The sequence below is a fragment of the Thunnus maccoyii genome, chromosome 3, assembly GCF_910596095.1.
Source record: "Thunnus maccoyii chromosome 3, fThuMac1.1, whole genome shotgun sequence".
Lineage (NCBI taxonomy): Eukaryota > Metazoa > Chordata > Actinopteri > Scombriformes > Scombridae > Thunnus > Thunnus maccoyii.
This window is the reverse complement of record NC_056535.1, coordinates 32,519,214-32,536,988: the sequence shown is the minus strand read 5'-3', so window position 1 is coordinate 32,536,988 and position 17,775 is coordinate 32,519,214. Positions and strand designations below refer to the sequence as shown.

The window sequence follows — 17,775 nt, the reverse complement described above, 5'->3', positions numbered from 1 at the left end:
AGTAACACAAATAGAGAATTTGGCACTAAAAAGATTAAAAAGCACTAAAAATATTGACTTGATTTGATTAATTTGGACAGCTGAAACTTCATATTAGCTTCAAATAAACTTTTAAATACATTTTGTACAGAAAAATCACTTACATTGTAAGTGCATCATGAAAGGATCTTCTAATCGTCAGTATGAACAGGAGGAATGATTACAGCAAGAAAAACATGTGTCAGTGTTCATTTGGGCACCTGACAGTTGTTTTAGGACAGACTTGTGTCTGGGCCAGACTATGCACTTGCAGCTGATTGCATAGCCTCCATTTATAACAAGGCGCTGCGTAATTCTGCCGATGACCCGGTCTTCCTACTTGGAGGTTTTAACAGATGCAATGTCGCCACACTCTTGCCAAATCTTGAAAAATTTGTAACATGCCTGACGAGACTGAACAAAACTCTGGATCAATGCTTTGGTAATTTGGACGGTGCCTAGGTCGTGCCCTCCTCTAATTATCCACCTTTTACCAAAGTACTGTCAGTTACTAAAGAGGACTAAACCCTCTGTCCAGCATGTTCAGGCCTGGACAGATGACTCAGTGGAAGCACTGAGGGGCTGCTTTAAGTCTGTTGAGTGGGGCTTATTTCTCAATGACCAGGATTGCCTCAACAATTATGAACTACTAAATGACACCATTATCAGCTATGTAAACTTTTGTGCAAACTCTTGAATTAAAACAAAGGAAGTCAGAATCTACACTAAAAATAAACCATGGGTTAACAAGGAACTGAAACATCACCTAAACTTGAAGAAAAAGGCCCTCCTGCAGGGTGAGTCTCAAAAAATGAAAGAGCTAAACAAGGAGACAGGACGCTTGATCAAAAAAGCACAGAGTATATAGATGGGCAGGCAGCAGAAAACAGACCCTAAGTGTGAAGACACCCTCAGTCTGTCAAACAATCTGAACTCATTTTTCTCCAGATTTGATAAACAGGACTTCAGTGATGAGTGTGAGGCTGTCTGCACTGGACCCCATACCCTATGATCCTACAGGAGAGGGAGGTTATCTCTGTGTTTCAAAGGGTTAACCCCCCAAGGCTCCTGGCCCAGACTCAAGCGGAAGGTTCTAAAGGAATGTGTGGCTCGACTGGGACTTATTTTCACCCAACTGTTCCAAATATTCCTCAGCTCAAACTTTGTCCACCAGGCCTGGAAGACAGCGACCATCATCCTTGTACCAATAACACCTCATGCCAAATCTCTTAATGACTTCGGTTCCATCACTCTCACACCTCTACTACAGAGTGTCTAATGTGTAAAGATTTCTCATCTCAAACAGCTAAGTTTATGGACCCCGTGCAATTTGCCTACCAAACTAATCAAGGTGTTGAAGAGGCTAAACTCATTCTCTTTGATAGAGTCATCTAGAAAAAGCCAACACTCATGTCTGTATTGTTTTTATGGACTTTTCCTCTGCTTTTAATATAGTCCAGCCCCACCTCCTCTTAAAGTGCCTGTGTGACCTGAATGTCAGCAGTAGTCTGGTCAACAACACCCTTTCTAACTGCCTTGTCCTGAATACAGGAGTCCCTCAGGGATGTGTACTATCTCCCCTACTGTTCTCAATATACACAAATGAAGTCCAGTGTAAGAGCAGTGACCTCACCCTTATCAAGTATGTGGATAATATGACCCTGGTTTCCTTCCAGCAGGTTATGAACAGCGCCTCTGACTGCCAGTACATCAACAGCTTGGCCTCCTGGTTTGACGACAGCTTCTTGGACCTTAATGTCACCACGACCAAGGAGCTATGTCTAGGAGGAAATAGGAGAGTAAGCAGTGCAGGTCCTACTTACAAGCCAATCAGTATGAAGGGCCAGGAAGTGGAGCAGGTCACCCACTTCAACAGTAGTAGACAATAAACTCACCTTTCAGGACAGTGTTGACTACATCTACAAGAGAGCAAGACAGCGCCTCACTCTTCTCAGGAAACTGAGGAGCTTTAACAGCTGCCAGCAGATCCTGTCCATGGTCTACAAATCACTTACTGAGAGTGTTCCCCCATTTAACATTGTTTCATGGTATGGAAACCACTCAGGAAAACAAAAGAACAAACTGACACAAGTTGTCAACCAGGCCAGCAAGATCATTGGAGACAAACAGCTCCAACTTCTGGATTTATTTTCTCAATCCACAACCAAAAAGGCAATCCTACCCATCCCCTCCACTCAGCATTTCAGTTGCTGCCATCAAACCTTGCCTGAAAAAATCCTGAAAGTCCCAATGGCCAGGAAGAACGGTTATAAGAAATCCTTTATTCCATCAGCTGTGACCATCGTCAATAAGAGCCTGTTTAAATAGGCCCCTTGAAACTCCCCTGCTCCCCCACCAACCTCTCCACCCACACACACTTTTTTTTAAACCCTTTCCCTTAACCTTCCTCTTGTTTAAAGGTTTTTTAAGGCTTTTTCAAGGCTGCTCTTCAGGACATTCTGCAACCAACACCATCACCTTATTTGGTGTGAAGTACAACTGTGTATTATGCATTGCTGCGATGGTTATTTATGACAGCCTCGCATGCCAGTGGGCGAACAATCCATTCATCACTTTTATTACTGCCACTTGCCACTAAGTCACTTTAAAAGTCCACCTTACCTTAAAGGTGGCCTATTATGCTCATTTCCAGCTCTATATTTTTATTCAGGGACTCCACTAGAATAACTTTTCATGATTCACAGTTCAAAAAAACTAATTTATCTTATACTGGCCCTTTATGCAGCCCTTCAGTTCAGTCTCTGTCTGAAACAGGCAGTTTTAGCTCCTGTCTCTTTAAGGCCCCTCTCCCGATGAGCCCACTCTGTTCTGACTGGCCAGCTTTCTGGAGGCTTGCCAAGGGTCAGCCCTATCAGTTGTGTTAAGTTACTGCTGATGAAAACCCAACATTTCCTGCTTTACTTCTTCATATTAAAAGTTTTTAAATGACTAAATAATGGGAGAATTTTATTGTTAAGAATTTACGGGAAATTAAACATATTCCTGACAAAATTAGCAGAGCTTTGACACATGAACATATGGAGATATTTGGAACTCTTTGTTCAGTGGATCAATTAGAAATAATGCAGGGAGGAATAGTGATGATGATGTTTATTGAAGAGCTGCAGAAAATCAGCACACCTCCAACAGGTAAACTACTTATTTTACTTACAGAGCTCAACTCCAGTCATGGCTTGGCATGACTACCCCCAAAACAATGGAAAAACACCATAATGTTAGCGGAGCAGAGCAGTAAACTGGCGTGCTGTGTGAGAAGCAGATGACCATATAAAGAAATCTGTCACAAGCCAATGTCAGCTCGGGCTGAAAGTAGAAAAAAAGTTGGAAACCGAACATTCAGGGCAGTCTGAAACTGATGCTTTTTGCTCACAGGGATTACTTCTACTCATGTTTACCTCATTATTTGACACTTTGACCACATTTAATATGAATATCCAACACTGTAACATTATATATATATAACTGAAAATAAGGAAAAGCATAATAGGTCCCCTTTAATGTACAATTATTTTGTATTGTTGTGTGTACGGTGTGTGTTGTCTCATATGCCAGTGCCAAAGACAAATTTCTATTTTATGTAAATTGAAAGGACAATGAAGCAATCTGAATCTTGAGAAAAAGTGAACCCATCCTGTAACCTGAACAGCACTAGAATTTAATTTGGATAAATGGTACATCTGTGTTGTCTCAACTTGTTAGAGGTGGATACATTAGTCTCAAAAGAGGTGTATTTTGTATAAAAATGTGACTTTAGCAGCTTTCACTCCTCCTAATAACAGGGGGACAGCAGTGACAGAAGGACCAAGCTGAAGCTCCACACACATCAGGTGAAGTTGGAAAAAGAAGGCACCCCACAAAAAGCAGCACTCCCCATCAGTCTTACAGCCCAAAAGACGCCTCTAAAAAAAACAAGAGGACACTGCATGCTTAACAGACAGCTCATAAAAAGCAATTTTAAGTCCTGCAAACAAACTGCACATCCGGGAAACGGAACCTGATCTGCAAAAGACGTGGAATGTCTCATTTCTTTTCTTCCGCCCTTCAAACCCGGTAATGATGGAGCAGTAAAAAAGCGACATGATTGGTGGATGCAGCCAGCAGAGGAGAAATGTAAACCCCTTCGTTTTGTTGCATCGGGGGGGTTGAAAACTGAACGCTCCCCTCTTGTTTTTTTTCTCCTTTTCCTTCCTACAATGACAGCAGGAGCCAGCCGGGCGGTGCGGTGGGAAGCTTCCCCCGGTACGAGAAGGATTTCCCTGCAAGTCTGCGGTAAGGACACAACAACAGAACAACACCACCACCTAGAATAAACAACAGGCAATGTGCGTGAGGCTCACATCAATGCGAATCACCAGGAAGGGACAGAGAGAGAAAAAAACCCGTACACAATACACAATGGTGTTGCCTGGGGCTGCCGCTGTAGCTCTCAGACAAACCCGGGTCAGACTCGCTCGTTTTGCTTGCTTGACAGCTGCAGGGCCAATGGAAATATGCATGGAGCCAGCTGCGCTAGGCTGCAGCCAATGGAAAAATCTGAAATGCTGAGCTGCTACTGGATCCAAATGGTAAGGTTAGGCTGGCTGCAGCAGCCACACCGCCGCCGCTGCTGAAACTTCCACCAAATAAAAAGCTGTTTGTGTTTTGGCTGCTGCAGTGGCCATTTTAGGTAAGAAGCGTCCTTTAACTTTTGGATGCGGCTCGGCTTTGTGCATGTGTGTGTGTGTGCGTGTGTGTGTGTGTGTGTGTGCAGGGGATAGGTAGGTGTGTGTGTGTGTGTGTGGTGTCTAGACTGGACTGTGGTGGCAAAACAGTGCAGGACTCCGGCATCCAGACTGAATGAACTCCGCGGGGCTGCTATAGCTTTATGTGGATTAAATAGATATTGCACGGAGTTCCTCCTCCTCCTCCTCCTCCTCCTCCCCTCCCCATCTCTCTCTCTCTCCCTCTCTCGCTCTCTCTCTCTCTCTTTCTCTCTCTCTCTCTCTCCTCTCCCCTCCCTCCCCTGCCTGCTAATTTTTTATGCATTTTTCTAAACTGTCATGGCGATTTTGTGTCCTTGGAAATAAAAAGCGCCAGTGTTTTTCGGGCTAACCTGGAGGATGTGTCGCCGGTGAGAGCGTGTGTCCGGTGTCCGGAGCAGGTGAGCTGTCCGCCGGGGAGGGTTTTTCGGCGGAGAGATGTCCCCGAGAAGGAGTTTTTAGAGGCTGTCCACACGTGTAAGGAGCGGGGCTGTTATAATGTATTTACAACAGCGATGCAGTGACATTACACAGCTAGCGGGGAAGGCTAGCTCGGTAGCCACGGGTGCTAACATGAAATAGGACACAGTGTCTCCTTTCTCTCTGTCGGTGTGTGTAGTGTGTGTTTAGTGTTTTTCATCACAAGTCGCCGTTTTTGCTCGCCGGGAACTTCTTTTTTTTTCCTCCTCCTAGCTTGATCTCCCAACTTGTGGCAATCCAGTGGCTGGCTATACATAAGCTAGCTGAGTGTTAGCCCCTGCGTCTGCTAGCATTAATTACAGCCAAAGCCTCAAAAGAAGGTGTAAGCTACGTTGTTAGCCTGCTAGCCTCCTGAAACATTTGTAGATACAGCAGTCTGGTGTGTGTGCAGGTGTATAGTGAGTCATGAAGTGATTGTGTGTGGATGAACGGACAACACATTCACCTGGCCAGGTGTAACACCCAAGACAAAGGGTGCACCAAGAGCTAACCCCAATCATTGTGATCTGACTTAATGGATAATTGCACCAAATATGAACATGCAGTATCCATCAACTTTGCTGCCAGCACGGCCAAAGGATGTTTTGTCTCTACCTGTCAAGATGGTATTGGACAGGGAGTTGTCCTCCACTCATTTATCATGAAAAACCTTTTTATCTGGCATAAAAATTAGAAGCTGCCAATGAGAATGGGTTTTATTTCTTCTCATTCGGTAGCAGTTTTATAGATTTGTGACAAGATGAAAGGACGCAGGTACAATTTTCAAGACTACCTGGGAAGATCTGTGTGGTTTCAAGTAGAGTTGACAAGTATCACATCAATCAGCAACTATTGTGATCATCAATTAATCATTTTGAGTCATTTTTTAAGGAATAGTAGTCCAAATTCTCTCATATGTGCAGGTATATAGTGAGTCATGCACGTACTTGGAGTCACACCTTCACCTGCCCAGGTATAACACCCCCGGGTAACAGACAAAGGGTGCGCCAGGAGCTAACCTATGTCTACTGTCAGTCTCTGTGGTCTGACTTAATGGATAATTGCACCAAATGTGAACGTGCAATTTCAATTAACTCTGCTGCGAGCGTGGACAAAGGACGTTTTGTCCCTACCTGTCAAGATGGTATTGGAAAGGGAGTTGCCCTCCACTCCACTGATTTTTTTTTTCATGAGAAACCTTTGTATTTGGTAGAATAATTAGCAGCTGCCAGTGAGAATGATGTGTTATTTGTTCTCATTTGGTAGATAGATTTGTGACAAGGTGAAAGGACGCTGGTTCGATTTTCAAGACTAGCTGTGAAGATCTGTGTGGTTTCAGGTAGAGCTGCAACAAATAGTTGATTAATTAATGAGTTGGCAACTATTAAATTAATCACCAGCTATTTTGATAATCAGTTAATCGTTTTGAGTAATTTAAAGTCTCTGATTCCAGCTTCACAGATGTGAATACTTTCTGGTTTCTTTAGTCCTCCATGACAGTAAACTGAATATCTGTGGTTTATGGATTGTTGGTCAGGACAAAGCAAGACATTTGAGGACGCCATGTCTGGCTTTGGGAAACAATGATTGACATATTTCACCATTTTTTGACATTTTATGGACCAAACAAGCAGGACGTCTCTGCTGCAAAGTTTCATCATCAGGCAGGTCAGCCTTTAAACACCAATGAATGAATGAATGAAGCGCCTCGTCTGGCTTTGCATCCTCATGTTGTGTTTGCATGTTCACCCCCCCGTTTTGTCCTGTGTCCTCCCACAGCGAAAATTATGTAATATGAAGCCTCTAATCTGGATCCGTCTGTCTGTCTGTATGCCTGCTCGTTCACTCATAGTGTTAGCTTTACGTTTTACTGCCTGCTTGCAAAACTTCTGCTGCACTTTGACATCATCACCAAGAGAAGTTGCTTGGGTGACAGAAAAACAACAACTTTTGCACCCGGTTGTTGAGACAGCTGACAGTAGAAACAGAAGACGGGACAGTAGTGTATTTTTGTGTATGTTACAGCACGCCAAGTTAGTTCTACTCGTTACATTCATTCAAAAATCAAGTCGTCTGCGGTATAATGCTAATAGTGATGCAGGATAAACACTGTGGCAGATGTTTTCTGCTTCTGTTTGTGGAGAAAACATAGAGATCATAGAGGCAACGCAGAGCGAGTGAACATGTGACCTTTCTGTTACAGCTCACCTTTACCAGCTTATGAGCTCATTTGATCAGTACTTGGTCTGTTTTATGTATGTACATATGTGACAATTAATAACCGTTTTTGAACAGATAACAATTAAAGCCATGGATAGCACACATTTCCATTTTTTTGTTATTTTACAAAAACTTTAGAATAAACAACTTTTAATTAAGGTTTTAACTTCAGGTGACAGTATGACCTGCATCATCTTATGGGGGACATTTTCAAGGACCCAGCTGTTGTACAGAAATGCTACCTAAAGTATGACATGTTTCCTGCATTTTAATTTAAGTAACTTCCACATTTTGTTATGTTACAACCACAAATTAAAATGGATTTTATTGGGTTGTATGTACAACACAAAATAGTCCATTTTGAACTGGGGGGGGGGAATATGACATGCTTTTTAAAATGATTTACAAATAAAAATCTGAAAAGTGTTGAGTGCACATGTATTCACCTCTTTTGCTGTGAAACCCCCTAAATAAGATCAGGTGCAACCAGTTGCCTTCAGAAGTCACATAATTAGTTAAATGGAGTCCATCTGTGTTTAGTTGAATCTCAAATAAATACACCTATTCCGTGAAGGCCTCAAAGTTTGTTAGAGAACATTACATGAACAAACAGCATCATGAAGACCAAGAAGCTCGCAAAGCAGGTCAGGATGAAGTTGTGGAGAAGTATAAAGCAGGCTCACAGAGCACCATTAAATCCATCATTGGAAAATGGAAAGAACATGCAAATCTAACAAGAGAAGGTTGTCTACCTAAACTGACGGAGCGGGCAAGGAGAGCGTTGATCAGAGAAGCAGCCGAGAGGCCAATGGTAACTCTGGAGGAGCTGGATCCACAGCTCAGGTGGGAGAATCTGTACACAGGACAACTATTAGTTATGCACTCCACAAATCGGGCCTTTATGGAAGATTGGTGAGAAGAAAGCCGTAGCTGAAAGAAAGCCATAAGAAATCCCGTTCAGAGTTTGCCACAAGCCATGCGGGAGACACAGTAATCATGTGGAAAAAAAAAAAGGTACTCCGGTCAGATGAGACCAAAATTGAACTTTTTGGCCTTAGTGCAAAACGCTGTGTGTGGTAGAAACCCAACACCTCACATCACCCTGAACACACCATCCCCACAGAGAAACACGGCGGTGGCAGCATCACGCTGTTGGATGCTTTTCATCAGCAGGTACTGGGAAACTGGTCAGGATTGAGGCAAGAGGGATGGAGCCAAATATTAAAAAAATATATATAAAAAAAAAGAAGAAAACCTGTTGCTGTCTGCAAGGGACTTGAGACTGGGATGCAGGTTCACCTTCCAGCAGGACAATGATACTAAGCATACAACCAGAGCTACACTGGAATGGTTTAAGGCAAAGAATGTTTATGTCTTAGAAGAGCCCAGTCAAAGCCCAGACTTTAATCCAATTGAGAATCTGCGGCGAGACTCGAAAATTGCTGTTCAGACGGTCTCCATCCAATCTGACTGAGCTTGAGCTATTTTGCCAAGAAGAATAGTCAAAAAAAAATGCAGTCTGTAGATGTGCAAAGCTGGTAGAGACATACCCTAAAAGAGTTGCTGCTGTAATTGCAGTGAAATGTGGTTCTACCAAGTATTGACTCAGGGGGGCGGGGGTGGGGGGGGGTTGAATACTTGTGCATCCAACAGATGTCTGCTTTTTTGTCTTAATTATTGTTTGTGTCACAACAAGAAGTATTTTGCACCTTCAAAGCACTTTGCATGCTGTGTTAATCAAATGGTAAAAAGGCCAATAAAATCAATTTGAATTCCAGGTTGTAACACTGCAAAATGTGGGAAAGTCCAAGTCCACCATTGTAAACTATGCAGACAATGTTACCGCTTTATAGAAAATGAAAGTTAATGAAGTCGGCTTTTTCATAAGTCATCTTAACAGCAAACTATTACATCTGTCTAATAAATAATTTAATACAACTTAATATTAATTACGTTTTGGTTGCAGGTTTGTTTTTTATGCAGTAAATGACTTAGTGTCTCATGGATTTTTTTGCGTCTAATTTTAAAACGAGTGAAGAAACCCGTCCAAAATAATTGTTTGTAGGGAATAAAAAAAGCTACATCTCGATGCATCTGCTGTTTTTGAAGCACTTTGGCATTGAAAAGGAGCACATGAAGTAAGAGCAGGTGACTAATAAATTCGACCGTTTTAAACTGACGATGAAGTTAATCCTCGTATGATGAGTTCAAAGCCAGAACCGAATGCCAATTTATGAAGCAAACGTCAATTTAGAATTTGTTGGCTCCAGCTATATCGCACAAGAAAGACTCCAAAAACAGCAACATAACAGACTCTGTAACTTTCCAAATTGCTATAGTCATATTACAACTTTATGTTTTTAGAATGTCAAAAAGATGATCCAAACTCCCGTCAAGAGGCATACGATACCGTCACGTGCCTGGTTTTCTCAGGTTGTCATCCCACATCTTTACATTAAATATAAAGCAACCCTGTATTTATGGTTGAGTATTGAATCAAAGTGTCTTGTTAAATCAACCAGAAAATTGAACAGCTGCCCTAGTTTGTCTAAAATAAGTGTAATCATTGCTTGAGTCATGCATTCTTTCCAAATGGAGCTAATGTTTTGATACTAAAAACCTTTATTTATATGGAAGTTAAAAAAAACAGGTTTATTAAGCATTTAGACATAAGAACAGGTGCATATATGTGGTGATGTTATGTAAAGTTAAAAAATCCCATTTAAAGTGTATAAAATATATCTTATTAGCTTTTATCTCAATGTTGTTCTGGCTTGACTCCTGATAATTGCAAAAATTACTGTATCATGCTTTTCCTCATAGGCCTCATCCATTCTTTATGGGTTCACAGGTTCGATTTCCAGCTGCCATGGCCGGTCTTAACTTTTTGGGGGCCTGAAACAAAATTGAGCTCTGAGGCTTCTGCTGAACCTGGCTGCAAGATTTCTATGTGTAAATTAGTTTGTGGTTATTTGAATAAATGTGGTTTATTTGGGAATACGGACAATGTGAAACAAAAACAATTAAAGTCTTAAAACTAGATTATATGACACAATGTTGGGTAATAATGCAGGATGAGCCTTAGTTGATTTATTGGTACAAATTTACACCTCAAATAACAATTGACATGCAGTGAATCTGGAGCTTTTGGGGTTGTTTACCCACTTTGTCCATAATTCAGCCTGTCAGCTGCAAGTATAGGCAGAGACAGGTGACGGTGACTTTAATATCTAGACATAGATACTCAATAAGCAGACTCTGGTCCATATCTGGACCAAATAACAATTTAATCAGGACCAGGACCAAAATGTAACCTCAACCCGACACGGACAGCTTTTGAGTGACACATCACTGTCACTTCACCTCAGCTGCCATCATTCAGCCCGGCTGTCGCCACAGTTAACAAGGATGTTGTGGAATGTAGGAGCTCCGGTTGATGAAGTAAAATGTCTTGTTCAAAACCAGCCGATACAAAAAAAAGAGAAAGATTGAGAGTGAAAAACATGCATTTGATTGTGCTTGATTTGCAATCACACAGTGGTCATAATAAAGAGTGGGAACAAAAAACGCCACTATGACACCGAAGATACCCCGTTTTGAACAATATTATCCTCCAAACAGAGAAAAGAACCACAAAACTGAACCAGTTGAAGTCATGATGTCAAGACTTCAGCAGAATAAATGTAAAACCAAACATTTTCAACCATGTGAAAAACAGTGAAAAACTCAGTCTCCTCTTGGCCATCACACCTTTTTATATGCCCAAGTTTAAGGACTTGGTTACACAATGAAGATGTCAGGTCTCCCTTTTAATACAGAAGTTAGAGTTTTTATACTGAAATACCATCATGTAATGCAACTTTACTGGACCTTTTTAATGTGGTAGTTCATGTGAAACGACATTTCGATAGTATCTAACTTCCCTATCGTGATGTATTTCCGAGTGAAACGGGATAGACAGACGGGACGTAACTTTGGGAGGATTATGATTTGAACGTTGAGGAGTTGGCGTGTCAATCAATCAATCTTAGGTCTGTGCTGCGAAAAGTTGAAGATTGATTCATGGCTGGATGTCATGATATTATTGGTTGGTTTAAGCCTACGTAAATGCACGTCATATTTTGTTCTACAGGAAGAAAACATGACTGGATTTTGATAGAAAAATACAAAGAAATTGATTTTTTTTGTATTTTTCTTGGTATATATTGTTAAATAAGTGCACAGTATGACTGGAGATGTGATCTAAAAGGGTTAAAAAGTCAGTTTTCATTTCATCTTGACTTTAAGTGGACCTCCTAAGACTTGTATTTGAGTACCCCTGCTGTTCCCACAACACATTTTCACCCAGCCAGTCTGAGATGTTTTGTTATGTTTCTTACTAAAGGAAACCAGTGGGATGAGAGAGGAAAACTATTCAATATTGGTCGTCTCAGCATTCTCTCGGAGTTCACATTCTCTGCTGTTTCGGTAGACGGTTTCTGTGTTATTTCTATGTAGTTTCGGTTTGTCGCTTCTCACGGTGGAGACAGGAGAAATGTGATTTAAGCAGATTGGGTGAGTCTCAGTTTAGTATCTCAATTAGTGTCAATCAGAATCTCAATTAGTGGGGGGATGGAAAGCTGTCGTCTCGCTTTGTGTTTTTAGGCTGAGCAGACGGCTGTGCTCCAGCGCAGTACACTTACTTCTTCTTCTTCACGTTAATGGTGATATCAACTGTTCTTTATAAAGCTTTCCCACAAAACGTGTGCGTAGAGCTGTTAGAAAAGCTGTCGGAGGTCGTCACGTCGGTCGTCTTCTGTTTAATCTTTGTCATGATAATTGAACCAAATAAGAGGAACAATTGTGAGGTACTTGAAAATAATCTTGATAAGTCAGTGTGCAGATGACAGAAAATGAAAGACATTAATGAATCAGTGAGTATCTTCTGTGAGGGGAAAGTGTGTGTTTACTTGGTAACCCCCCAAAAAACTGCAAAAGGGCATTATCACTGAAAAGATCAGTTTATTCATTGATAGGATGGACTAAAGTTTTGATAATTGATTAGTTGTTTCAGTCATTTATCAAGGAAAAAGGCCAAACCTTCACTGATTTGATTGATTTGGAAATTGTGATGTATTTTACTTTTAATTTAATCAATTAGGCCTAATTATAGAAAAAAAGATGAATTCTTAAGTAAAATTAATGGAAATATACATTTTTTTGACCCTGTCAAAGGGAACAAAAGGCGGGAAGGAGGTAAGAAGTGGTGATGAGGTGCTAATTATAGACTGGAGCTGAAATGATTAGTTGATTTTAATCGATTAGTCACATTTTACAGTATTTCAAATGTGAGGATTTTCGGTGTTTCTCTGTTTTATGTCATTATAAACTGAATATCTTTGGGTTTTGGACTCTTGGTCGGACAAAACAGGATATTTGAAGACGTTATCTTGGCCCCCGGGAAATGATTTTTATTACTTTTTGACAATTTATAGACTAAATGATTAATTGATAATGAAAATAATCATTCGTTGCAGCCCTGTTATACACAACGGACCTTCTTGTGCAAAGCAATGTTAAACTTTATAGTTCTGAATCCAAACATTTTGAAATATACACGTACAGTATAACTGTATGTAGGTCTTCACTGTCAGCTGCAAGTCTTTCCCTAAAAATGCTGTAACTTAAGCACTGGTTTCAGTGTGGTGATGTGATTCAGCGAGTGGAAAAAGCTGGAGGATTCAGTTGTGGGCTTAAATATAGCACGCAATAGTGTAAATATGTCAATGTCACAGTAGCAGCGGACTAGGTCAGCTAGATCCTGGGCATGAAGGGGGGGGAAACAAGAGGAAAGTGTGTCATCAGGAGATCCTGCAGAAGTTGAGGTGATTAGTGATTTATTTAATTACTATGAGAATGCTGAGTTTCAGTGCGTCGTAACCCCCCGGGCCAGACTCCCACTGACAACGCCGTCCGCTCCTTTTGTTTGCTCCCTCGTGGGAGCGTCGTACGGCTGAAGCCGGGAAGGAGCGAGGAGGAGCTGTGTTCCATTTTAAAGATGCATTCCCCCTCTTTGTTCACACTAACACACACACACACACACACACGTTTAGGAAAAGAGCGCTGAATTTGGTTCTGATTTAGCACAGCCGGCTGCTCCTCCTCGTCCCTCAAGCGAGTCGTCTCCTGATGATTCTCAGACGCAGCAACAGTTAGGGCTCCTCTGCTCTTCTGTGCAAGGGCAAGTGGTTGAGCGAAGGGAATAAGGTCATTGAAAAAGAGAACGGGTCTCTCCGCTGAGGGTTTCTGTCTGCGGCTGCTGAGCAAAAGTCTGCTGTGTAGCACACCTACTTTTTCCAGGTCATAAAAATAAAATCTGGAGGTGTTTTTTACTCTAGAAATGATTCCACTTGTGATACTGAAACTGCAAAAAGGATGTTTACAGTATAAGAATAACTCAAATATATCTGCATCTGAGTTATTTTTATTGTTTTCACTACTTATTGTTTTGTCAATTAATTGGCTTTTATAACACCAGGAAATAGTAAAAATCACAATTTGTAAGAACTCATGGTTGAGCAATATCACGATTAATTGTCACATTTCTCTCTGTAATAATTAATCAGATGATATCTTATTAAATACACAAGATTCTCCATCCACACAGTGCAGCTCTTTATTATTTGTACTAAAATAAACCCTGAATTATGACTTCCATATTCAGTAGTTAACAACACTTTTAGATATTTGTTTGCTAAAAGAGGAAATTCAGAGTCAAATATGGCTCTGTTTAACATTGCTTGCGAATGTCAAAAAAAAGTAATACATAGATTTAATAAACACTTTTATGACTTCTGTTGTCTCATTATATTATTTGCTGGCTCTTTTAATGTGAAGTTGTTTTGTTATTTATTATTTTAACACTTGTGTAACTGACTGCTGCGTCTGAAACAAGCTTCGGTCAGGAAGCACAGAGGAGGCTGCGTTACAGGTTCAGGTCCACACTAGCTAACGTTGTTAGTTTTGCGTAACAGCAGCTGAATATGTCAACGTGTTAAACTCTGAATTTCTCTTGGTTGTTAAAGAATTGTAGCATTTTATTTTCTGACAAACTGTAGCTCATACTGAACATTTACTTCTAACTAGAGTGGCAACTAACGGTTATTTTCTTGATTAAGTGATTAATTGTTTGGTTAGCATCTCGTGCACTGAGTTCATGGAGCCTCCCGCAGCTAGCATCCAGGCTAACAAGCTAACCTGGCTCCCAGCCCTCATAACGGGGCTGGGTTCGGGGTGAGCTGACCTCAGTTGGTTGGCACTGATGCTCAGTAGTTAAAAACACACCTGTTTGAACATTTTGTCGGAGTAAAGTAGTTTTCCACCAATCATACGGTCTAAAGGTGCGTCCAGCCAGACTCCAAGTCAAAGCCAACGTTGTTTCCTGTCACAACACGATTTAAAGTGTTTTCCGTGTTCGTCAGGTACTGCTGCTCCTTTCGACTGGCACATAATCAGACTAACATACCTTGATTTTCACAAAAAAAAAAGATACTAATACCTCATATACAGCATACCACGCTGTTGAGCTCCTCACACACTCCACACTGAACGCTTCCAAAGAACTCTCTGACTGTATTTCTGTTTAACTTCGTGTTGTCCTGTATGGTGTTGACTGAAACTAAAGTGTGCCCTTATAACCGACAAAACATCTTTTTTTTTTTTTTCTTCTTTTTTTTCCCTGTACCAGCTTGTTCTCCTCTGCACTCCCCCCCCTCCCCCGCTGCATTTCTCCAACACTTGAGTCGTTTCTTCACTGGACACGTCTGGTTAATTACATCGCTATGAACTGCAGGTGGACACTACGTATGAAGGAATGACTTTATGGAGCATATCAATATGACTAAAATAAGATTGAATAGAGTCATAATGTTGGTTTTGGTTATTTTCCGATTTAATTGCCCAGCCTCATACAGAGCCAAAGTCAAACCGGAACTTCTGGATTCGGCTCCAGAAGTAGGAAAAACCTCAGGTGGCTCGCTTCATATGTTCAGATTAGGACAAAGAACAATCTAATATCGTTGTTTATCCAGTATTTATGTTTCTTTAGCGGTCTTTAACGAACACCATCTCCCATAAGCCCTAGATGTTTGCCGGCTACACTTCTTTTTTTTTTTTCAGAAAGAGTGATGAAAGAAACACTGAATGAGAGATTGCATCGAATGACGTCATGACTTAAGCTCTCTATGACTAACAGTCCAAAACTCAAGACATTTAATTTGCAATAATATAAAAGGGTAAATCCTCTCATTTGACTTTTTCTGTTCTTTTGCCAACGAAGAAATTAGTTTCCATTCAGATGTGGCCTCCCTTTCTTTTGTACACATGCAATCTGGTGTGTGTGTGTGTGTGTTTATGTGTTTGTGTGTTTTATGTGTTTATGTGCACAAGTTCTGCCTCACAAGGCTGCAAAATGAGCGAGGAGCAGACGGGTTGTTTCAATTCTGAAAACAGCATACCCTTGCATTAATATTCATGGGTGACAGGTGTGTAGGGATAAAACAACTTAACACAAAACTTGGGGAAAAAAAGGCTTTTTTTGCTGCTTTCATTTTATTGGATGGTTTAAAACGGAGAACAGGAAGTCCACACCTCTTTCACCTCGCCATTTCTCTTTTCTTGCTCTTCTTCTGTTTATACATCAAGGTGTATTTTTGCTCACTGTCTATTGTTAAATTGACGAGGAGGTTAAGTTGTATCACCTGTTGAAAGGTTTGAGTCAAAATGTATTTTATCTTTCAAAGGATATAAAAAGCTCCGGTGGGATTTGATGTGACACCTGTAGGAGACACGTGATGCAAAGTGTGAAGTGGAAAAGGGAGGCTAGGTGTGTATGTAGAGGTGAATCTACCATGAAACCATCTCCTTGTCATTTTTAAAGGTCATTTTTGTGGCCTTTTAACTGTACTAGATCGCTGGCCTTTTTAAGCGAGGAGTGACAGTAAGAGTTGTTGACATGCAGTAAAGTAAAGCAGCTTAAATGTGTTTCATCCTAAACTGTTTTTTTTATTTTTCCTGCAATTGAAACAGATCAAAATTGAAGATAATGAAGCCATTTATTTTGAACGTCTGGTGTCGCTGGAGATGGTTGAGTTTCCTGCGGGGTAAAGCAGAAATTCAATATTTGTGTTTATCGTCTCTACAGATAAACGCAGTGTGACACAGTTCTTCTACTGAATTATTGTGGTTCTTGTTTCTAAAATGTTTACTTAACACAAAGGGATGATGAGTTAACGTTACACGTAATAAATGTCACGCCATGAGGTCTTATTACTTAAATGTTTGGAAAATAATCGGATAATTTAATTAATAAAAAAGTTAAATACAGAAAATGTTGCGTTCAATGACATGAAGATCAATTTAACTTTATACAATGTGATTATTAAATACTTAAATCTGCATTAACTGACTTTATGTCCACTAGTTTTCAGCAAAAACAAGAAGTGAACACATTATCATTCATTTAAAGTCGTGTTTGGTGAGTGTAAGTCCAATATTCACTCTCTTTTAGCTCTGTTTTAACTCTCTACCGACTCCTGAGGGAAATAATATATAGCTGCTAAATGCTCCACCATGTTCACCAGCTAGTCTACAGTTAACTGTGTCTGTTTGTTGTTTGGTGCTGAGCAGGTAGTGTATAGTGGATTTTTAGAGCTTTTTCCTCTGAAAACAGCTGCCTGCTGCGACCTAAAACGACGCTATTAGAGCGCTGAGAGAGAACCAAAACAGTGAAGTTTCAGCCGGACAGATAAACAATGAGCTAAAACTCACTATAAAGCTCCGTAAAGCTGAGAGGAGCTGCAGAGGTTCATCACTACAAGCCACAACCAACATATTATCAGCTCAGATATTATTATGATCAATATTGATTATAATACTTTAAATGTGCCATGTGTAGTTTTCTTGCACTGAATGTAGAGTTATGTAAATGTTGACTCAGCACATCAGCATTATAAATATTTTGACCTTTATTTTGTTCATATCACCCAGTTTACATATTAATAATTGTTGCAGTAGTTTAATGCAGTATTGTGTGTGTATCACATGTAGAAACAGTGATAATCTTTCACACTTAAAAATGACTTGAATCACATGTGGAGGAGACTAAACTGATCTAGACAAACATAACAAACTGCAGTTGCAACTAAAGCACTTTATGATCCAAATATTATTTACTTGATATTATCATAACTAAGTTACTGAGTAGTAACTTCATGAGCTTTCATTAAATAAAATGTATCACAGTCAAGACAAACAAAAGACATAAAAGCAAGTTTGTACA

At 40.4% G+C, this 17,775-nt stretch overlaps 1 protein-coding gene across 8 annotated transcripts in view; it reads left to right on the top strand.

The window, feature by feature from the left end:
- The first annotated feature begins 4,006 nt into the window (after positions 1–4,006).
- Positions 4,007–17,775, top strand: part of chd6 (chromodomain helicase DNA binding protein 6) — a 105,659-nt gene continuing 91,890 nt past the window's right edge. For 4 of the 8 annotated variants that reach the window (XM_042407555.1, XM_042407557.1, XM_042407556.1 and 1 more), the window contains exon 1: positions 4,228–4,308. The gene's annotated coding sequence lies outside the window, so the exon portion shown is untranslated. Of the gene's footprint in view, positions 4,090–4,227; positions 4,309–4,528; positions 4,605–4,624; positions 4,706–5,030; positions 5,180–17,775 lie in introns of those variants that run through there. The other 4 variants (XM_042407552.1, XM_042407554.1, XM_042407553.1 and 1 more) reach the window with 4 other exon arrangements.